This window comes from Ambystoma mexicanum, chromosome 4p (assembly GCF_040938575.1).
Source record: "Ambystoma mexicanum isolate Mex_15411 chromosome 4p, UKY_AmexF1_1, whole genome shotgun sequence".
Classification (NCBI taxonomy): Eukaryota; Metazoa; Chordata; class Amphibia; order Caudata; family Ambystomatidae; genus Ambystoma; species Ambystoma mexicanum.
In genome coordinates, this window is record NC_090927.1 from 455,551,189 (window position 1) to 455,575,460 (window position 24,272).

A 24,272-nucleotide genomic window follows, 5' to 3' on the forward strand; every position below is an offset into this window, starting at 1 on the left:
GATGATGCTCCACTTTTTTCTGGAGACAGTCAGTTGGAGGGGTTGAGGCAGACCCCCCGTGATGCCAGTGGGATGGACACTTCCCCGGAAGTCGAACTTAGTAGACCTGAGCCTGGGTCTCATGCAGAGTCTTCTTATAGGAGGCTCATGGCACGTGTCTCAGAGTATCTGGGCTTGTCTAGTCCTCCTGAAGACTTTGTGCAGGATGTTCTGACGGACATCTTGGATCAAGGTCCGTCCTCTGAACCTGTTTTGCCATTTCATCTTACCTTGCAGAAAAGGGTGGCAGCTGCTTGGCAGTCCCCGGAATCTCTTCCGGCTGTTAGTAAGTCTTTGACCAAGAAATACCGCCCTTCCATTAGCGACCCCAGCTATCTATCTACCACTCCCGAGAGTTTGGTGGTACAGGCGGCTACGGCCACCTCGAGGCAGGTGGCGTACCCTACCATCCTTCCGGATAGGGACGACAAGCGCTTCGACGGTTGAACCTGGAAGGTGTTTTGTGCTGGGAGCATGGCTCTGAAATCGGCCAACTCCAAATGTGCCTTGGCAAGGTTTTCACACGCTCTGTGGAATTGTGTTTCTTTGGCGGCTGGGCATATTCCCGAGGGGGGAAGAAAGGGATGGGTTCCTTGCTCTCATGCAGGATGGCAAGGATGCCATGTGTAAATCCCTTCAGTCGGGTTTGGATACGGCTGACAGTGTTATCCGGTCCATTGCTGCGAGCACCGTTATATGCAGATTTGCGTGGTTGCGGAAGTCGGGGTTTGCTCCGGATGTGCAGGCCCGTCATCTCAATATGCCCTTTGATGGCGTGCATTTGTTTGGCAGCAAGGCTGAGGAGAGCCTTGAAAGGTTGCAGACCTCAAAGGCTGCAGCAAAATCTTTAAGCACCGCAGTGAGTCAACCTCCACCTTTTCATCCTAGGGGACAGCACTGGAGGGGAGGTTCCTTTCGTTACTACTCCTCCTTTGGTAGAACAAGAGGGGCCGCCAGTAAAAGGGGCCAGCGAAAAAGTACCTGTGGTGGTCAGGGAAATTGTGGTGTCAAAGGTGCTCAGGCAGCTGCCGCAGCCGCTTCCAAACAGTCATGAGGCTATGTCCCATGGTTAGCCGGTTGGGGGCAAACTGTCTCAGCATCTCGAAGAATGGCGTGCCATTACTTCAGATGCATGGGTTCTGGATACCATTTCCCACGGCTACTACCTTCCCTTCCTTGAGCGGCCTCACGACAATCCACTGGGGAAACTCTCTTTGAAGCTCCCGGATCCGCTCCTTGAGCATGAAATCTTAAGCCTGCTGGAGAAGGCGCTATAGAACTGGTGCCTGTAGCAGAGAGGAACAAGGGATGGCATGCCCCTTATTTTTTGATCCCAAAGAAAGACTGGGGATTCAGATCCATCATGAACTTGGGTTGGTTGAACAAACTTCTCAGGAAGGACAAGTTCAAGATGGTTACTCTTTCTCAAGTCCTCCAGGCCCTTCAACTTCAGGATTGGTTGGTGTCTCTGGACCTCAAGGATGCTTACTTTCATGTGCCGATTCATCCCGCACCTAGGAATTACCTGAGGTTTGCGGTTGGCGACTCGCACTTTCAGTTTCAGGTCCTGCCGTTCGGATTGACCTCCGCCCCGAGGGTCTTCACCAAGCTAATGGTGATGGTGGCAGCGTACCTCAGGCGAGGGGGGGGATTCATGTCTACCCCTACCTGGACAACTGGCTGATCCGGGCGAGCTCTCCCGAGCTGGCATTGGATCATCGCGGTGTCACCTGCCCCACCCTCCACAGGCTGGGCTTCTCCCTGCATTTCAAGACGTCGCACCTGACACCTTCCCAACAGGTCCAGTACATGGGGGCTGTTTTAGACACATCCTTGGAAGTGTTCTTCCCCCAAGGTAAGGACTCATCACATTGTGCAGATGGTGGACAAGTCTCAACATGCCCAGAGTCTCCAGGCTTTCGAATTCTTAAGGTTGCTCGGCCTCATGGCCGCCTGCATTTTTCTGGCGCCAGAGGCCCGGCTGCGGATGAGATCCCTGCAGTGGGCTCTCAAGATGCAGTGGTCAGTTTTCCGGCAAGATGTCGGATCCCGTTCAGATTCCACTCTCGGTCTCCCAGGATCTTCTGTGGTGGGCTGACGTAGGGAACCTGAGGAAGGGGGAACAGTTTTGGCAACCGTGGCCAGAGGTGACGGTTGTGACTGATGCTTCCCTCACAGGATGGGGTGCTCATGCCAATGACTTGACCGCCAGCGGTCGTTGGTCTCCGTCAGAGACGAGACCCCACATCAATCTGTTAGAGCTGAGGGCCACCAGGCTAGCCCTGAAGGCTTTTCTGCCCTCTGTACAGAGGAGGAGCGTCCTCATCATGACGGACAACACAGTGGCCATGCATTACCTCAACAAAAAGAGGGGTATGGGGGTAGGGTCACTTCTGTTGTGCAGAGAGGCAATGCAGCTCTGGTTCTGGGCCATCCGGCAGGAAATGTCAATCTCGGCAGTTCATCTGGCCGGAGACGAAAATGCGGCAGCGGACGCTCTGAGCAGGCAGAGCACGGTCTCCCACGAGTGGGAGTTGGCTCACGAAGTACTTCAGGAGATATTCGCCCTTTGGGGAACCCCGCAAGTGGATCTCTTCGCCACTTGTGTCAACCGGAAGTGCCAGAGATTCTGCTCAAGGGAATTTCCTCCAAGAGGAGCCTTAGGAGACGTGTTTGTGGTGGATTGATCATTCCCACTGCTGTATGCGTTTCCTCCAGTCCCCATCATTCCTCAAGTATTGCGGAGGTTACGGAGGTTCGGTCTCACATGATCCTCATTGCTCCGGATTGGCCTAGGAGAGCGTGGTACCCGGACCTTCTAGAAATGTCCATCTGCTCTCCACCCCGTCTTCCCTACCGAGAGTATCTGCTCTCGCGCACGCGAGGGGAGAAGGGGAAGGGTCAGGTTCTCCATCCAGAGGTCAAAACTCTCAACCTTCATGCTTGGTATCTAAAAGGTTGAGGTATAAGCATTGAGACCTCCCGGATGACGTGATGGAGGTGTTGCTTTCGGCCAGGCAGCCTGCAACAAAATCCCTGTACCGTTGCTGTAAGTTCTGGGCCTGGTGCAGAGATCACAATGTTGATCCTTTTCAGTGCTCCATTCCTATGGTTTTGTCTTTCTTTCTTTGGCCCATTGGGGGCTTCAAATGGGTACCATTAAAGGATACCTGGCGGTGTTGTCTATCTTTAAGCGCTCGTCTGAAGAATGTTCTTACTTTAAGATTCCTTTGATTGCTCAGTTTCTTAAAGGACTGACTAATGTTTTCCCGCTGTCACTTTTCCAGGTGCCGGTTTGGGATTTGAATTTGGTTTTGAAAGTTCTCATGGGTGCTCCGTTTGAACCTTTTCACTCTTGTCCTTTGCGATTACTGTCTTTCAAGACTGTGTTCTTGGTTGCGGTTTCTTCCGCTTGCAGAGTGAGTGAATTGCAGGCACTTTCATCTAAGGAACCCTTTACTGTGTTTCACTTGGACAGGGTTGTACTGAGAGTATGTCCCTCCTTTCTACCCAAGGCAGTTTCTGAATACCATTTGAGTCAAAAGGTGGTTCTTCCATCTTTCTACCCTCCTCCTCACCCTGGTAAGGAAGAGGAGCGACTCCATCGGTTGGATCCTAGGAGAGCTCTGAGCTTTTACATTGCTAGGATGTCCAGGGTCAGAGTGGATGATCAACTCCGGGTAACGTTGTTTCGACTGGATGTTCCTCCAACGTATTCCACCTCGTGCTCCCAGCCTGCCCCTCAGGAGAATTTCCCATGCGATTGCAGCTTCTGTTTCCGCAAGGCTAAGTGCAATCAAGCAGGCATGAGACTGGTGCCCCATGTTCTGGGGGAAAAACCTTAAACTGAGGCTACGGGTGCTGCGCGTCCTATTCATAACATCCTGTGATGTCGCCCTCGACGGAGGCCTTCGAGGGACCTTGACCCAACGTCATTGACGCAGGACGCCCTCTGCCGAAAAAGTTTCCGAAGTGCACAGTTGTGGACATTACATGTCAAAGATTTGGAATGCGTTGGAGGAACATCCAGTTGAAAAAACGTGACCAGTTGTAAAGTAACTTGTTTATTTTTGTACTTGGTTGTCTGACTGGAATTATTGGTGTGGTTCTGTGTGGAATCAGTGTAGCCCACAGCCACTCTCACACCCCCTACTAAGTCTAAGTCGTACAGCTCTCCTACCTACCTAGGTTGGGTTTGCCTAGACTTAAGTGTCTTTCCTGTTCACCATAATAGGTTAATCCTCTTCCATGGTTGATTTTGGATATCCATCTTAAAAGTGCAAGACAAACTGTATGTTTTAGCATCGGTCTAAAGTGTGACCATGTAAGACCAGCAGAACACTTGACCTAACCAAATATTGTTCAGGTTCTTTATTTGTCAAACTGAGTAGGTTGGGGTAGTAGGAGCACTTGTCTGGATAAGGGAAATGTCTAAATCTAAAACTGGATGGCCTAACGGTTTTGGGCTGGTCAAACCATGTCTACTAAAGGGGATACCTTAATGGATGTTAGCCTTCCTAAAAGACTTGCTGTCCTTGTCCGAGTTCTGTAATCTAATAAACAGCCCGAGTGATACAGCGGCCAGCTCGCTTCTTGATTCCATTTGCAGGTTTATAGCGCACAGCACACTTCTTGACTACTTTCCCGCTTTAAGGATTCCTGTTGGCACAGATATGTTCACCTGCTGGCCGTAGTAGTCTTTTAGGCTTTAGGGCATGGAAATAACATACTCCTATTAGCAAGTATTTCTCCGCCCCACATGCCCACCTTGTCAGACCATGTTATCACCCTCTGGCCTGCGATTGCCCTCCTTCACTTGAGATTTCAGCAAGCTCTGGCTACTCCTTTTATGGTTTATGGCTACTGCGAGAAGTTTATTCTCCCTTTTATCAGACGTCTGCTACGCCCTGAGAGTGGGCCCTTAGTCAGTTGCCTCTCTTGCTTTCTTATTCCCTCCCTGAGTTTCTCCAGCAGCGGAGTTGTAGCCCTCAGCAGTGTTAAGGTTATCTCCTTCTCACCCTTTCTGGGGGCAATTTCTTCTTCCTGGACTGTCTCCCAGACTGTATCATTACCTGATCTTCCATGGGCTCTTTTTTTGCTGCCTGTTTCGATTGGTAGCACCTTGGCTTCCTCTCCTGTTATATGTTTCTCAGTCACGTATTGGCTTCCAGTGGCTAACCCTTATGTACCCCCCGTTCTTGGATTGCCGGCTCACTTTCCACAACAACTTAAGGTTAGGTTTCTTTTGTGAGGTGGTGTGGCACAATCCAAGATGGCATACATGGGCATAGGCTAATCTCTGCATGTAAAGCATAGTAAGCATTTAAATAAATAGTCGTTTAAGTGTAACTTTCCATCGTACACATTTTGCATTTGATTTGCATTGACCCCAATCCTGCTGAGCTTCTGTCTTCCTTATAGTTCATGGGTCTCCAGCCTGGCACAGGAACGCTTCTTCAGGGTCTCCCCTGGCATTGCCTGTGGTGAGATGCTGCCTTCTCCACACCTCAGTTTTAGAACTGGTACTTGTTTGGCTTTTCACCATAACCACTGATGTGCCTACATACCTTGTCCTTATGATTCCTATGGGACATCTTCTCCAACGCTGAAACCCCCTACAAAAAGACATTTTAAGGAACTTACATGCACAGTGACCTTTTTTCCTGGGTTCCCCTTTAGTCCCAGGAATTTTTTCCCAAAGAATTGGATTATTAACTGCTACCCTTGAATTTAGTGTACATCTTTTAATCTTTGTATTATACCTCTACCTCTTGGGTTGTAGTGTATCACTGCTAGTTACATGTGTTTTTTTTCCATGGATTGATGGATTGTAATGTGACCCCATGGATCATGGTAGTGTAATACTAAACGTATCTTTACTTTTGGTAGCCCTCTAGGCTTTCTTGGATATTGTATAATCCTGTTACCTCCCTATAGGAGCTATACAACTGTATAGGTTGCATTTGTGATTTTCATATTACTATGCGCTATAGTGTAGGACGAATCTTATGACTTAGTGTGTGATATTTTGGGGTCCTAAACATATTAATTTATGTTTATATTGTCTAGGGTTTCATTCTCTTCCCACACACAGCTAACACAAGGTAAGTAAAACCCCTATACTTTTTAAAGGGGCTATAAGCAAATTAAAAGTAAGTATAACCTTAGGCAGACTTATTCTGGACAGGCTAACAGCAAGTCGGGCGAAGCAAAACCCAATTGCGGACACCACTGGGATAGCTTACTAAAGTCTTACTACCAGTAGGACTTTAGGAAAACTCCCCTAACAGGTATATCAACATATAGTTGGCTTACATAAGTCATAGGAGTGGGTTGGGTCTTAACTGACCGTTACTGTTATACATACACCGTTCTTTATATTTAACCTAAATATTTTGACCTCATAGATATTCTATGTGGTTCAGTATATCAGTGCTCTTTATTCTTTGGGGGTGACTATTGTGATAACTGTACTTTACTGCCAGCTTTTCTCTCTCCCCTAAGTAAGCTTGACTGCTGTGCCACCGCTATCATTAGACAGTCTGGTCTTTGTATTTGGGTGGATCTCCATCTTACCATTACGGTAGATTGTTGCACAACCCTAACCAGAGGGCTATGCAAAAAAATCTCCCTAATGGGCCCTACAATGGGAAACAAATGCAAGTGGCTTATGGATGGAGGAGTGACCTTAAGTCAGTTTCCTGCTATGGGTGCTGAGATCAAGTTAAGCTTCCAATCAGCATCTCTCCTTATGTGTTGAGTTAGCGTACTGAAACCTTTAGAATAGCATTTCCCAACACCAGTCTCCATTATACTGATGGCTCCAAGAACTGTGAAATAGTAGGTGTTAGGCAAGAATTGATGTAGTAATACTGTGTGAGACTACACAACACTTGTCTGCTTGGTATTAGGTAACCCACCTTTTGGTATAGGGCTGTACTACACAAGTTGGTAGTGTGACTGAGCAGCCAGGCCTATCTCAAGAGGGGTAAATGTGAGTTGTAGCAATGAAATTCGCAAATACAGGTAGCCAAGTAACACTTGTACTCAAGTTTCAGTTATAAATATTTATTTAACATCAATTTTTAAATAAGCGTACTTTAAAAAGGGCAAGATATTTAACGATCAAATATACTTTAAAATACCTTTCCTGAATCTGCATAAGTTTAGTAGATACTCTTTAGAGATGATTTTTACACACTTCCTACACCCGTAGGTGACTTTATTCACAAGGAAAGTAATGGAATTTATACATCACTAGTACAGTTGCAGATTCTGAGGTTACAGAAAGAAAAGGTTAAATAAGTTCTAGGGGCATGTGAATATACTTTAAATCATCCAATGAAATCTAGACAAAACCTTTACCAGCAATAATCCTAAAACAAGTTATCACCTCTGAGGGACAGAAAATATCAGTCAATGGACTAGAAGAGTCTTCAGGGAGCCAGGACATCCAAAGTCAATTGGAGCACAGTCTATGGAGCTGTGGCACTTCATAATTAATAAAAGTATTGCACAAAGTTAGAAAGTTCTGTAGAAATCACTTATAGGGTCATAAGATGTTACACTTGTGGAAAGCAGAGTTGAAATCAACTCTAACAAAAGTAGCAGCTACAAGTGTCAACTGAGAAGAGCAAAGCTAAAGACACTGAGGTAAGTACCCCAAGTCTGAACAGTACCTCTGGTTTGAAGAAGAGTGGTCTAGCTGGATTCTGTCCTAATGCAGCGATGCAGATCCTGGGTTCTTGAGCTTGTCGTTGGGACAAGAGGGAGGACATCTGGAGAACTCCTGCGGCAGCAATTTGGAGGTCGTTGGAAGCTACAGGCTCTTTTCAGATCAGCAGCACTTCAGCGCGCAGTAAACAGCACCACTGCAGATCTTGGATACCGGTTGGGCTTCCTTCACTCCTTGAGTCCTGCAGTCTGGTGAGGGGACTCGAGCTCTGGTTGTCCTGCTTCTGTAGGGCCTTAGGAGACTCCTGGAGCTTCTGGCCGGATTGCAGCCGTTTCACTCAACTATGGATTTCTCAACCCCTGGCACTCGGTTCCTGCAGCAGCAAAAAAGTACAGCCAGTCGGGGAAGATGGTCCAGTGGAGTTCGTCTTGGGGTTAGTTGGTCCCACTAACCCAAGGGAAGAAGTCTTCCCTTCCAGAGCTTCTCTTGTCGATCAGAAAAAGGAGTTTCAGCACAGTAACAGGGCTTCACCGGGCAATTCAAAGGTCCAGGGGGATGCAGCAAGCTTCGTTCACGGTTTCTTCGTCGGGTGTTCTTCCCAGTGATCGACTATGCCTCTAGTCCCAAAACCCTCACCTTTTTAAGCAGGTTTCTCCCATTCATGCACAGCCTTGACTGTCACTCAAACAGCAGGGTGGCTGTCCTGAAAGGACAGCCAGCCAACCAATCAGGACTGGTTGCATTCATCCACTCCTAGAGACAAAGGACAGGGGCGTTTTGGGAACCTTCTTCATTTCCTGCCTTTCCAGGTGAGCTGAAGTCTTCCAAAGTCAAAACAAAGGGCTCAAACCTGACTTGGCGTGCAGAGTAAAACCCAAGAAAGACCTCACAAACAGAAAATGGCGAAAAAAGAAGACTGGGGCCATTTTGACAAAATGGTCACCCGTGGGTGCTGTACTGCAGCTAAGGGTTCAGCCTGCTGCAGAAATGCACATTGGTAGTAAAGTTACACTACTGCCACCAGCCATTTAAAGTAGTGAGGGTAAAATAAATAATGTTACATGAGAGAGTAGGATAAGGGGCTACTAGGTAACCCCCAGCACTCCACATAAAATGGTGTGTGCTGGACCTACAAAGAAAAATGGTAAGTAAAGTCAATTCACTTTACTATTCTTGGGAACATTAGTTCTCACAAGAAAAGGTATTTAAACCTTATGAGAAATCAATAGGATTTTTCTCTGACACTGCAATGAAGGTGCCGTGTGTCACCATACAAAAGGTAGATGCCTATGGAGTTTGTCCGACTCCAAAAACAGAGGAAACACATAATTAAAATCAGGTCAAAACACATGAGAGAGCGAACAAAAGGTTTCACTCACTCGAGGGTTAAAATTAAAAAGTCCTAAAGTCCAGCAAAAGAGATGGGGGTCGCTAAGGTTGAAGGGAATTTGCACAGAAATGAGAATTCTCCCTAACAGTAGGAACCAGTTCCACAGCAGATTTGGAGAATGCCCTGTGCATAAATTGGTAAAGTATGTTGTGTGCCTATGGGTTTCTACCAGTACCGCTAATATCATTAATGATTGCAAGATTGAGACATCACACATGGCAATAATACTGATCAGACCAATGTCGGACTGACAAACATTTTTCACATCTGATGGACATTTCTGATTGAAATTTCAGTGTGTCTGTAAAATAAAGTAGACTCACATATGCATCTCTTAACCCTATGGGACCCATCTGTTATGCCGTCCGATTTCTCTAAATTTAGCCTCATGGACCACAAAGACCTAGCGTTTGCCTGTTTAAATATCCCAACAGAATGCATGTGTGGCCTCCAAAAGACCGGAAGAACAACAATTATGTTATGCAAGTTGTTGGGAGAGATTAGTGAGCCCCATTTTCAGAATAATTAGTTTGGGTTAAGAACACACCCTAAATGTATACAGAAGGTTGTCATCTTTTCACCTAAAACCAACTTCAGAGTTACTCATTTATCCTTGATAACTGGAACATGCTTATGTATTATTGCAAAGGAAAAACATTTAAACAAATCCAAACAACTCTTTCCTGGATTTGAACAAGTGATTTAGGGTAAAGCCAATTGTAAAATGAGAGCAAACAGTTGGATAGTAAATTGCTAAAGTTTATGCTGTCAACCAGCAAGAAACTAGTTGGACCGTAATGCAAAGGCTCACACAAGAGGAAAAGCAGCTTCAGTGGATTTTCGGGGCAATATTTCCCCGCATGGCAAGCCACTTGGAACTCCATAAACAGACTTAAAAGATATTACCTATAAGATTTAGATTCTAAGCAGGATGTACAGTGGGGCAGGAATCGCTTAAGACTTAGTTTTGCAGGGCATTCATTACTATTGAATATTGATTAAAAAGCTTTCTGAAGATGGTGTCAAGGTGTGGGGAATTTGGAATTATGTCTGGATATAAGATCTGAGTCGCATTACAAGCACGAAAAAGGAATGGTACCTCAACAAACATTGAGATACAAACGGGGGCACGACCATTACAACCCAAAGTTGTAAATATAATTCTCAGAACCATACATTTAGGAAAAGCCACAAAGTATATTTCCAAAATTAAAATAGTATTACTTCACAAAATCATACATACAATGAATAATTCAGGATTTCAAAAACAGTATACATATAAAGAACCAATGGTAATATTTTCATTTACCTTAAGCATCAATTACATCAACAAATTAATACCCTCTGATTTTGTAATAATAACTAAACAGTGATCATTAGCCCTTAATTTGCCATAATACGGTTATCTCAATATCTGGACAGGGAGTTGCTCTAAGTATGAGTTTAAGTGTACTCCACCAGTCTAATACTACGCGTTTCGGGCGTTGCGCCCTTCTTCAGGTATTGATATCATAGATATTCTTCCTGAATTTCCGACTGAAATAAATGGATTTTGGTATACTAAATTAAATTATTTTCCGCGAGTTGAATCAAAAAATAATTCATCATAACTGACTAAATAAGAGAGGTTCTATTCACTAACCTGTGAGATATATTCAAACAATATAAAGGTGTTGATTGTTCAGCTGCCAAGAATATAATTCAACTCCTAAAAGTAAGAGTAGAAAAGATTGGAAGTTAAGGGGATGTAACCATCCTACATGCAATGTTTAAGGCATCTTTAACCCGATTCCCCACAAGTACTTCACAGTTGATCTGAGGTGGGACAATTCACTAAAAAGCGTGGTGTCCCGCTCAACAAACAGATCCACGTGAAGACTGGGAAAATTAGGTAATCTCATTAAATAATTAATGATTTCGACTCACCAAAATTGCGAGTCCGTCCTTGTTGGAGTAAGAGGTTACGGAAGTCCCGTGCTGAGATTCAACTCAAGGGTCTCCTTTTGTTTAGATGCATTCACTGTAATAATGAATATATTGTGATCACTTCTCTAATCAATGGTTTCACTGAGTTTTACGTATCTCATAAGTATGATAATGATAGGTAAGTGAATCGACTTCCTCCAAATAAATCCGCCACAGAGTATTTTAGATAGTAAATGCAGTTCGTTAATCTGCACTAGGCGGATACGATTTATCGATTCAACAGTTTAATTCATTTGTTTCCTGTAAAGTGAACAGGAATAAATATTCAAATACCTCCACATACTATTGCGAGTCATGTGTTTATCGCCATATCTTTGACCCAAAAGGAACTATGATATTCACTGCTTACCTGGATAGCGGAGAATAGATATTGCTGTCCACTTGAGGGGTAGCATGGCTGTTTGAAGTCAAATGCTAACCGTTAGCGCGTATTCAGAATCTTTCCAAGCCGTACTGTAAACATTAAATTAAGACAGTACGTGACAGTGACTAACTCGCATTGCTCTATATCTTGTGTGTTCATCCATTTTTAATTCTAAAATAGATGTTTGTTGTTATTCATACTTCATTTCAAGTTGCTCTTACACATACATTTTTCCTCTTTGGATTAGGCAGTAATATTAGTAGATGTATTTTCTGTGGCACTGGTCTACTGATAACACTGACTATATTTGTGGGACTATGTGGGTGAAGCGGGAGGGGTGGCAATTGTTTGCTATTATTTTGTTGGGAGTATTATTCCTTTTTTTCTTTGGTGTATTTGCTGTTTTATAGGGTGGAAAAGCGGCTGGTAGCCACTTTGTGTAGGGCTAGGCAAGAGGCTGAAATAATGTACTAGACTTTGCTGGTGTGCAACTAGAATTGTGTAAACCCATTCATACGTAGTTTCTTAATTTTCCTAGAGCACAGAGATCTGCCATTGATTGATCTACATTCTTAAAACATGGGACTAACAATTGGAAAAGTGCTAGCATGATTACTGATTTCTACTCGGGTTATGTGCAGAGCATGCTACCATAAACGTAAGCGAGAAAGCTTGGCCTATCCTGAATGAAGCTAAAATTGAGTTTTTGATGAGTCCTTGTAACCTGCAGCACTTAAGTAATTTGCCTTAATACTCACTTATGTCTCTGGCTGTTTTTGCACAGGCCCCCAGTGAGGGCTGTGCAGCCACTTAATTTACAGTGAGACAGAGTACCCAGCCCAAAGAGCAAAGCCAAACCTCTCTTAAACAGGTAATGCAACAGCAGTCGGGGTAGAAGGCTGACACAAAGGTACATCAGTAGGTTACATAAAAACACATCCCACTCCTGTATTGTATTGTAGGTCCACTACCTGGTGGTAGGCACGTTGTATATAAAGGTAAGGGGTGGGGAGAGAAGGGAACCAGACCTCTAGGACATAGTAATTGAAAAATACAACTGCACACATCCTTGTAAGTGAAGTGCCTAAATGTGGAAAACAATTACTAAAACACAGCCAGAGGCCACCAGAAGACATTTAGAATTTGAGTACCAAGGTATGGCACATGAATAGACACAATATTACCAGTAGCCATTAGAATACTCATGAGTTTAGCTTGTGCAGAAGTGAAATGCATATCTTTACAAATCACTGGCGCAAACTAAAATTCCAGACTTTGGCCTAAAACTCACTAGACCCAAAATGGATGCAGGACAAATGTACCCTCAAAGTCACTTTGTAGAGACTTTCAGGTGAGTATATGTTCCCAGAGAAATAAACAGGACAAAGTCAATCTGTGTGTATGGGGCAAATGGCAGGTAATAATAATAATTTAGCATTTATATAGCGCTATGAACCCTCAGGCATCTGAGCGCTGTTTATTATTACCCACGGTGTGGTGCTTATTTATCGACCTCGGAAGGATGAAAGGCTGAGTTTGGCCCTGCCGGGATTCTGCACAGATGTCAAAGCGAGCGCTCTACTCGCTGTGCTATCGGACCGGCTAGGTAAGGCACACTTCTATCACACAGGTGGAATTTGGCAGCAAGCAACCACAGGGAGGACCAACTGAAGCGGCAATATAGTACCAGAAGTCGGTTTGAGAACCTGGAGCCCCAGGAGTGGATGCAGCACAACAGGAAAAAACTCAAAGGAATCCAGTGTCAAAATGTGGTTGAAAACCACCTGCAAATAGTTGACCCACAGGGGGAATACTCTGGAAAGGTAGAACTCAGCAAAGAAGATTTGAGCAGCTCGCAGGACAAAGGCAGGCAGCCAAGTCACAGAAATATTTCCCACAGTAATTACTATGGTTGGGGCGACCCAGAATTGCCCTAAAGAGCAAATGAGGTGTGGTGTGAAGTCTCAACACCCTACCAGGCAACGACAGAAGCCAGGATTATGGCAGGACAAGCACAGCCTTGAGATGGTCCCAGCACGGAAGGCCTGGCCCAGCACACAAGTGGAACAATCGGGAGAATGGAGGAAGCCAAGAAGGACAACTAGTGTTAAGATGGAATTCTGGCCTGGTGGACAGATTTTAGTATGCCACCCTAGTTATAGTGAACAGGGAAATCTGAGAGGTTATCCAAAACCCAATCAAGGTAAACATGGAGATCAGTCAGGGCTATTCTCAGGAGAGTGTGAGTGGTGCCAGGGTCTCTCAATGAGTCCACACAATATAATACAAAATAATTAAATTTAGACAGGTATGTATAAAAATACAATTCTATGCATCCTGAAAAGTCACAAGATCCACAATGCTTCTCCCCAGAATAAGTCTTTGCAGGTAAGTTAGAATTTACTTGTATGGTGATAGTTCAAAGAAAATATTCAACTATGGTACGAAGTTAAGCAATTGTGTTCTCTTTCAGAACATACTATCCAGGTTTGACGTCCAAAAGACAGTGAAATTGAAGGTTAGGAGACAAAGGGAGTTGAGCCCATTGTTAACCTATAGAGGACAGGGGAGGTACAGATGCGACTGCTTTTACTCTTACCCCCTCACTCCAATTTTCCCAGATGCCTTGATGGAGGTCGGATTTCCCACCCTCAGTTCCAGTGAGAGGTGTCCAGGAGCTTCAGGTGCAAGGATTCTTCCAGTCAGGTCCAAAAGCAAGATGCAACCCTTGCCGATTAAGGCAAGATTCACCAATGCAGTCTCTTCAGGACATTCAAAGGACGGAGGAAGGCGAGTTCCAGCAAATGTCTCCGCACACAAGTGACGACTGCCATCCTTCTGGTCGGGGTTGTAGACGCTTCTCCAGAACAGGATCCCTGGATGCTGGGATGATGACTTTCAGAGGGAAGGCGACTTGTACCACAAGCTGGCGACCACCAAAGTTCTAGGTGCAACTGTGAAACGGCTACGGTGTTAGCAAGGTATACCACTAGAGAGCTGGCCAGTCCATTGGTTGGTTCATTGACACTTACAAAGGCTCAGGATAGCTGGATCCTCAAAGGCGTTGAGCCTAATTGGTCCCACTAATCCAAGGGCTGAAGCACCACTCGGAGATGAGGTAGTCCAACAGGGCTTCACCGGGCCAGACGCAGGAAGTCGACTTCGGATCTTCAGTCGGTTGTTCATCTGCAAGGATTCTTGGCTCCAACGCTGATCTGAAGAAATGGATACAGGAGTTCTCTTCTTATCCAAAATCTAGGCTGGAAGCACGTCCAAGCCCAACAATGGTGAGATCTGAACCATTCAAACAGCCAGTATTGATTTCACTCGTACTTCTCATCTAGACTCTCTGGCACCACGGGTGTGACATGAGAATAGACGGTCCCACCTCCTTCCTTGGCCACACAAAGAAAACAGGCATCACTTGCCTGCGAAAGCCACTGCTTTCCCAGCCCAAGTGCATGACCTTACAAGGGATTTCCTGACCTTACAAGGCAGGAAGAAGGCCCAACTACAATATGGCCAAAAACCAGTAACTATATTGTGGCACGGCCATTTTAGGGCCTAGCCATGTTTAAAAGCCATGTGTGTTAAACGCAAATGTGCACACTAAAAAGAATTCCAACCTGGTAAAAATGTATCTGTTGCCACCAGCTTCGCTTTAGGCACAAATACGGGTAAACAAAAATCTCAAGTGTAAAAAGCTATGGTGATACAAAAGTATCCCCACTGCACTGCATTGTAAGATGTGGTGTGCAATGTTGAAAAGGAACAAAATGCAAAAGGGAAACAAAGTTTCTCAGTACTGATGGTCTGAAGGACTGACCCATAACAAATTAGTAAAAGGCAAGGGAAGTGAAGCTGAAGGCTTTACTTCCCTTAGGAAAATTCATAACAGGTTCAAAAACGAAGCAAAAAGAAAGGGGGTTGTGGTAGGTCAGAAGGAGGCCACGGACTATAAGGTGTCATGGACAACTTGCTTTTATTTAAATAATAAAGACAACGTCTCACTAACCATAGTGTTTGGGATTCCCTACCTAACAAAACTAAACTAGGGTGCTCGTCGTTGGATGTGAAGTCCAAACTTAATAGTCCGTCCACTGTCAAAACTAGCCTAAGCTGACCCTACCACTATTAATACATACCAAAACACCAGGAGCATGCCTCCCTGCTCGTGGGGGCTCTTCTCAGCACACGTCTCTTCAATATGGTATCTTCAAATAGTCTGTTGCTATTCCTTGTAATATCTCCTTCAGTTCTTTTAATGGCATGTTTCTCCCAACACTTTATTTTCTCGATGTGTCGACAAGGTCTGTCTTATTCTTATTCCTCTGTCTTGCCACTCACAGGATTATCTATCATATACTCTTAAGCATTTCTTATACTTTTGCCATTCACTGGGAAGAGTATGTCAGTACCCTTTAACATTCATTCTTCATATACTGTTGCCAATCACTGGGACGAGGATGCAGGGTCCCTGACGGATCTTCACTCTTTATACTACTCTTTACGCCTCGCTCCCAGATCTCCCGCTCTCCCCTGTACCTGTATTGAAGGGTTTCTGAGTCACTGTCTGCGTTCTTTGTCTCCTCTGTGGTTGGCCAGGATGATTCTCTGGTCCCTCCCGTGTCGCCCTTCTGACGCGCATTGTTTGAATCATCATTTTCTTTGGCGGTTTTGGCAATGAAAGAGTTTTTCCTTCAGTTCCGTTCCACGCCACCACCTTCTTCCTTTGGTCTGGTGGTTGGGTTCTCCACCCATGAACAGACCTCCTCAGGTCTGTTATTGGCGTATTGTCTACTCGGCATGCCAATGATGGTGCTCTGCACTGGCCCTTCGTGAGCGTCCCTTCAGTGACGATTATGGACTTCCTCCGCTCTGCTGTTCGGACAGCATGATGCTGTCCCTTCTTCTCCGTAGCTGCTTTAGGACAGCCAAGGCAGCGTCTCTTTCGGTATCCCAGCCTCCTTGATCCGACAGTTTTGAAAATCCCGGGTCTCACTGACTTGTTATCTTGCCCTCCTCTTTTTATCACGCACTTCTAGGACTTCCCCGGCTCTCAAGCAAAGTCCTTCCTTTGTGTTGGGTCCATATTCACTATACCAACTGTTGGCTTTTCCGTGTCATTTCTTGACAAAGCACTCTTCATTACCCTCATGTTCTTACTCTTCACGGTATCGGGTTGACATTGTTCTTCTGGTATTATATTACAACAATATATTTAAGAGGAGTTTAGTTGTCTGTCAGTTAATGAAATACTCGTTTTTGAGAGATAGTAAGAAGGCAGTTCCTTATGGGAAAGGGAGGTCTTATCTCCAGGAGGGTAGTCTCTCCCTGTGAGGTCCCGCTTATCGCCCCCCCCTAGCAGGAATGTAGCATAGCTGGCTCACCCCCCCTCGCCTCACAGGAAGAGTTTACTCCCCCACCCCCTCCTTGGGGAGAGTGAATGAATCCCTCGATTCGTCACAGGGTCCATAGAAACTGTGGAGAGAAAGTTGCAACAAGAAAAATCCTTTCTAACAGCAGTAACCAAAAACTCCAACCGGATATCAACCCAGGACACAGCATCCAGCCAGTACGGCCAGATCTGGGCTTTAAGGTAGCAACAGTGGGATGACTGCGGGAAATCCTCCAGGAGGGAAATTAACCAGCTCTTGCAAAACATTCAAAAGAAATGTGCTTAGGTCCAGGGTTTTCCCATTTCTACTACCACTACAGGGGCTGGCCTAAGCCATCCAATCAATCACAATCGGAGACTGGGATAAAAAGATGAGGTGCCCAGCCCACCCCAAAGGATAGGGATATGGCCAGCCAGGGACAGACTGATCTAAACCTGTAATAACCAATATGGAGGATGCCTCACTGAGTTCAGAGTCCACTTGAGCACAACAACCATTTTAGGCCTGCCTCACATTCCCCTAAACAAAGGAAGCACCAACACAAAACGGCCAACAGTAGAATTTACAGTGATACCACAATGGCGACCAAAAAGGTAGATTGGGCTAACAAGTGGTAAATCGGCTTGCACCCCTGGTGAAGCTATAACTAAATAACAGTTGCCGCTAGCATACCCCTTAAACCCAATGTAAGGTGATAGAATCACCCAGAGCACAAATGGAGTGCTTATGAGGCACCCCTGGGCCTGGAAGCCTTAGGGTCGACCCAAGACCACATTCTCAATGAAAGAAAAAGCATTGCATTGACAGGGACATTCCTCTGATCACCAACAATTGGTCAGTGATTAAAAGAATAACGAGAGGGAAAAGCAATAAGTTGTTGTTATTGAAGCAAATTACAAGTTGTAGTTTTACAATTAAACCTGATGTGACAATGGTACCCGCAATGCTTGAGACCCCAACTAAACCTGCATCTACATTCCAAGACTGGACGTCCAGTACCTTCTTTCTGTTATGTTATTAGGATTTGTATCTTGCACCAATGCAATTTACATGTTCACCAGGTTCTCTGGTGGGTCTGAAAGAGACTGGGTAGGCTTTGTTAGAAATGTGTAGAGGGAAAAATAACATTGCAGGGTTTTGTGATGGTGGTGCAATGAGTGCCTTCTAGCATCAAGGGCATTGTCTCTAGAGAGGAAACCTCATGCTTTCAGTCTGAGTGTGTGTTCAACGGGAGAAGAAAAATGTGTAGTTTGAATGGCTGTGCGTTGGCCGAGGACTGGGTGTGTCAGTGTTAGAGGTGTGGAATTGTCTTGTTTGCAGTATGGGTACAGGGTGTTGTCATCTGTATGTGAGTTGGCATGATTAAGTTTGAATGCAGCGAGTAAGGCGAATAAATGGTTTTCTGATGGGTAGCGATTGGTTCAGCAGGATTTTCCTGGCCATTCCAGCTTCCAAAAGACTCTTAGCAGCACAGGAAGAGTGTTACTATTACAGGGCCCATAGCCCTGGAACAACTCGTTCACCTCATGTTGGAAAGCTTTAAGATGATCTAGTGCGTAGAAATAGACTGACAACACCGATCTTCAAAAAAAGGCCTACTCTGACCTTCTGAATAGGCTCACTGTTTGCACCTAGCACATTACACCAACCAACAATTACATGCCATTAGAAGAGGTTGAGGAAGAAAGATTCTGTCACTCCCCATTGCCCCTCGCAGTTCTACCTGGAAACAAAGTCCTTCCTTATTGGTAATCCTAGCACATTGCATGAAGCTTCCTTGATTACTATGTTGTGTCCTTTATAGTACAAGAAAACCACATTATTAGGTGCCTTAACCGTTGAACTGACTTTGACGAAATATATAAGTGCAAAATACCCATTGACGAAAGCCTGAAAATCCAATTCAGTGTCCTTTTCCTGCTGCCCGTTTTTGATCAACCACATAAGCTGGCCTTTGCTAGTTCTTCCGAGCAGTGAATGCATATTAGGCTATTCTATGCATCCAACCCCCTACTGGATTAACCTCGGCTCTGTTGTTCTATACATGTCCCACTGAACCCTGTATTTCCCCCTCCCTTCTAAATGTGCGGACTGCGGTCCTACTTTGTAAGTTTGGGCCCATTGTTTTTTAGCATATTTCCAAGATGTCAAGTCAGCCTTTTAGTGTCACTCTAAATGTCTAAAATGATGCATTCTTTGAGGCCAAAATACAGCGAAATAATGTCTGTGGTGCTTGCACACTAGAAAATGTACAGCTTGCATTGTAACAATTGCAATTCCTAGTAGAACATATACAATTGTTATTTCGAGGGGATTGTGTCCTCCAACGTATTCCACATCTATGACAGGTAATGTCCACAGCTGTGCTGCTTCGGAAAATTGTCGGCAGAGGACGTCCTGTGTCAGTGGCGTCGATCCTTTGTCCCTCGAGGGCCTCCGTGGAGGGTCGACGTCACCGGATGTTATATATAGGACGCACGGCGTCCGTAGCCTCAGTTCCGTTTTTTCCGCAAATGTGTTTGCTTCTGAATCTCTGTGCGCTAGATTCTTTCTTCGTGTACGATGTCTTCATCTTCTTCTACTACCCCGAATTCGGGCTTTAAAAAATGTCAGTAGGACTGCAGTTTCAAAGATGTCCATCACAGACACACACAACATCTGCCTCTGGTGCCTTGGCGAAAGCCACGCCACCGACGACTGCGAGGATTGCCAGTCCCTGACGTCTAAGGCCTTGCGGGACCATAAGGGGAAATTGAAGGTAGGTAGGGGGTCTAATCCCCGTAAATCGAAGTCCTCTGGGCTTTCGACCGATGACTCGAGGGGCGACTCTCTGCATTGGCAAAAATCCAGGGGGTCTCGGCCTAGGAGTGGTTCCCGCCATTCCTCTGCCTCGTCGAGGCATTCTTGGAAACGCCATCACCGGTCGCCTTCCCCGTCCTCGTCGGAGGAGGACTCTGTCAGACAGTTGACTTGTCCCACCAAGTCTTCGTCGCCGGCCGAATGGGATGCATTCCGCCAGCAGATGATAGCGATTTTTGAGTCACAAGGCACAGTTCCAGCTGGGTCCACCACTCGCACGCCTTTGGGCTCGGGCGGTCGGCGCGATCATGGGGAGACCGTCGAGACCGTCGGAACCTGTGAAGCCTTCCAAGAAGGCGTCGACGCCATCGGCACCGTGTCCCTCGAGGGGCTCTCTCGAGGCTCCGGCCTCGAAGAAGCCATCAATGCCATCGGCGCCGTGTCTGTCGAGGGACACTCTCAGGCCTCCGTCCTCGAAGAAGTCTACAGTGCCGTTGACGCTGATTCCTTCTGCGCCCTCGACGCTGTTTGTGGAGGATTTGACAGAGGTACCCCTGAGGGCTGTGGAACCTCAGAGGAAGGCTACCAGTAAGTCTATGAGGCATGTTTTTGAGCCCTATTCTGAACCTCCTCCTAGATTGGAGTTTTTCCAACCTTTACAGAATATTTCAGAGGTTGAGGAACTGTCTGAGGAGATGGCCTTGCCTGTGCCTCCTGATGTCCCTGATGTCCCTGATGACCCTATTGTCTGGGCATTGTCAGATGGAGGAACTCGGTCAGTCACTGCATGACGCTAGTGGCCTTGACACCTCTCCGGAAGTTGAGTTTGGCCGACCTGAGCCTGGGGCGCATGCGGATTCCTCCTATCGGCGTCTCATGTCAAGGGTGACAGAATACTTGGGGTGGTCTGCTCCACCTGTTGTTTGCTCAGGATGATTTGACAGATATCCTGGATCAAGGTCCGCCCAATGACCCGGTGTTGCTGTTTCACATGGCTTTGCAAAGGAAGGTGGCGGTGGCTTGGACTGCTCCGGAGAGTCTACCGGCAGTTAATAAGTCGCTTCCGAAGAAATACCGCCCATCCAGTAGTGACCCCTGCTACGTATCGACGCACCCTACTCCAGAGAGTTTGGTGGTGCAGGCGGCTGCGGCCACCTCGAAGCAGGCTGCGTACCCTACCATCCTTCCTGATAGGGATGATAAGCGCTTTGATGGTTCGGCGAAGAAGGTATTTTCGGCTGGGGGTATGGCATTGAAGTCGGCCAACTCCACTTGTGCCTTAGCGAGATTTACACACACTCTGTGGAACTGTGCGTCTTTGGCGGCTGAGCATATTCCCGAAGGGGAAGAAAGGGATGGTTTTCTAGCCCTTGTGCAAGACGGCAAGGATGCCATTTGCAAAACCCTTCAGTCGGGTTTGGACACGGCAGACAGTGTCATCCGGTCCATGGCTGCGAGCACCGTGATACGCAGGTTTGCATGGTTGCGGAAGTCGGGGTTTGCTCCTGATGTGCAATCCCATCTTCTGAACATGCCCTTTGATGGTGTTCATCTGTTTGGCAACAAGGCTGATGAGAGCCTTGAGAGGTTGCAGACCTCCAAAGCCGCAGCAAAGTCGTTGAGCGCTGCAGTACGACAACCTCCACCTTTTCATCCTATGGGACAGCAATGGAGGGGAGGTTCCTTTCGGTACTACTCTTCCGTTGGTAGATCGAGAGGAGCTACCAGTCAAAGGGGCCACCGTAGGAGTACCCGGGGTGGAAAGCAAGGTACTCGGGGTGTCAAAGCCGCTCGAGCAGTTGCTTCTTTGCCCTCAGGCACTGCCGCGTCCGTTCTGTCATGAGGACATGTCCCATGGTTCCCCGGTTGGGGGCAGACTTGCGCAGCATCTTGGAGAATGGTGGGCCATTACTTCAGATGTGTGGGTTCTGGGATCATAGCCCATGGCTACTGTCTTCCCTTCCGGCAGAGGCCTTACAACAATCCACCGGGGAAGCTGTCTTTGAAGCGTCCGGATCTGCTCCTTGCGCAGGAAATCATATCCCTGCTGGAGAAAGGCGCCATAGAACTGGTGCCTGTAGCGGAGAGGAACAAGGGATGGTATTCCCCTTATTTTCTGATCCCGAAAAGACTGGGGATTGAGACCCATCATGGGCTTGCGTTGGTTGAACAAGCTCCTCAGGGAAGGACAAGTTCAAGATGGTAACTCTTTCTCAAGTCCTCCAGGCCCTTCAACTTCAGGATTGGTTGGTGTCTCTAGACCTCAAGGATGCTTACTTTCATGTGCCTATTCATCCTAAGCACAGGAAGTACCTGAGGTTTGCGGTTGGCGACTCGCAATTTCAGTTTTGGGTCCTGCCGTTTGGATTGACCTCCGCTCCAAGGGTCTTCACCAAGCTGATGGTGGTGGTGGTGGTGGCAGCGTATCTGAGGAAAGGGGGGATTCACGTCTACCCCTACGTGGACGATTGGTTGATCAGGGCGCGCTCTCCTGAGCAAGCCCTGGATCATCTGTCGGTCACCTGCCACTCCCTTCACAAGCTGGGCTTCTCCCTCAATTTAAAGAAGTCACATTTGACACCGGCTCCAATACATCGCAGGAGTGCTCGACACATCCCTGGGGCAGTGTTCGCCTCCCCAGGTAAGGGCTCATCACATTCTGCAGATGGTGGGCATTTTTCAACGTGCCCAGAGTCTCCCGGCGTTCCAATTCTTGAGGTTGCTCGGCCTCATGGCATCCTGCATTTTCCTGGTGCCAGAGGCCAGGCTGCGGATGAGATCCCTGCATTGGGCTCTCAAGATGCAGTGGTCACAGTTCTCCGGCAGGATGTCGGATCCCGTTCAGATTCCGACCTCGGTTGCACAGGATCTTCTATGGTGGGCCGACGAAGGCAATCTGATGAACGGAGCACCATTTTGGCAACCATGGCCAGGAGGTGACGATAATGACGGAAGCATCCCTCACAGGTTGGGGCGCTCATGCCAACGAGTTGACAGCCAGCGGACGTTGGTCTCCGTCGGAGTCCAGACTCCACATCAATCTGTTAGAGCTGAGGGCCGTCAGGCTAGCCCTGAAAGCTTTTCTGCCGTCTGTGCGGGGGAAGAATGTCCTGATTATGATGGACAATACAGTGGCCATGCACTACCTGAACAAAAAGGGGGGGGGGTGGGCAGGGTCACTCCTGTTGTGCAGGGAGGCGATGCAGCTCTGGTTCTGGGCCATCCACCAGGTAATTTCGATCTCGGCAGTTCATCTGGCCGGAGACGAAAATGCAGCGGCGGACGCTCTGAGCAGGCAGAGCACAGTCTCTCACGAGTGGGAGCTGGCTCAGGAAGTTCTTTTGGAGATCTTCCCCCTTTGGGAAACCCCACAAGTGGATATCTTCGCCACCAGAGTCAACCGGAAGTGCGAGAGATTCTGCTCGTGGGAATTTCCCCCAAGAGGAGCATTAGGGGATCCATTCGTAGTGGAGTGGTCCTTCCCACTGCTGTACGCGTTTCCTCCAGTCCCCGTCATTCCGCAAGTGTTGCGGAGGTTACAGAGGTTCGGTTCCTGAATGATCCTCATTTCTCTGGCATGGGCCAGGAGAGCGTGGTACCCGGACCTTCTAGACATGTCAATCTGCCCTCCACGCCGTCTTCCCTACCGAGACGATCTCCTCTAACGGGAGGGTGGTTGGGTTCTCCATCCCGAGGTCAAGTCTCTCAGCCTTCATGCTTGGTATCTGAAAAGTTGAGGTATAAGGATTGGGACCTCCCCGAAAACTTGATGGAGGTGTGGCTTTCGGCCGGAAGGCCCGCAACTAAATCCCTGTACCGTTGCCATTTGGGAAAGTTCTGTGACTGGTGCAGGGTACAGAAAGTGGATCCTTTCCAATGTTCCATTCCTTTGGTTTTGTCTTTTTTGCTTTCTTTAGCCCACAAGGGTCTGCAAGTTGGTACCATTAAGGGCTACCTGGCGGCGCTGTCCATATTTAAGCGCTCGTCTGAGGAATGTTCTTATTTTAAGATTCCTTTGATTTCCCAGTTTCTAGAAGGGCTAACTAATCTGTTTCCACCGTCGCCTTTCCAGGTGCCGGGATGGGATTTGAATTTGGTTTTGAAGTTCCTAATGGGAGCTCCGTTTGAGCCCTTATATTCTTGTCCGTTGCGACTGTTTTCCTTTAAAACTATGTTTTGAGTTGCGGTTACTTCCGCACGCAGAGTGAGTGAGTTGCAGGCACTTTCCGCCAAGCCACCCATTACTGTTTTCCATAAGGACAGGGTTGTCATGCGGGTGGCGCCTTCTTTTCTTCCAAAGTTTGTGTCGAAATTCCATTTGAGCCAGAAGGTGATTCTTCTGGCATTTTATCCTCCTCCACATTCTGGTAAGGAAGAGGAGAGGCTCCATAGGTTGGATCCTGGGAGAGCTTTGAGTTTCTATCTCTCACGGATGTCCCGGGTCAGAGTGGACGATCAGCTCTTTGTTGGTTATGCTAGAAGGCGACTGGGGCAGGCTGTTTCCAAGCAGACCTTGTCCAGATGGATCATTTTGGCGATCTGAGTGTTACCGTTTGCCGGTAAAGGACCCTCCAGTAGGCTTACGGGCTCATTCTACTAGGGGTGTGGCTGCCTCCACTG

At 46.9% G+C, this 24,272-nt stretch overlaps 1 protein-coding gene across 1 annotated transcript in view; it reads left to right on the forward strand.

Annotated features, from left to right (window-relative positions):
* Positions 1-24,272, forward strand: part of NOL10 (nucleolar protein 10) — an 856,295-nt gene that overhangs the window by 308,295 nt on the left and 523,728 nt on the right. The window lies entirely within an intron of this gene.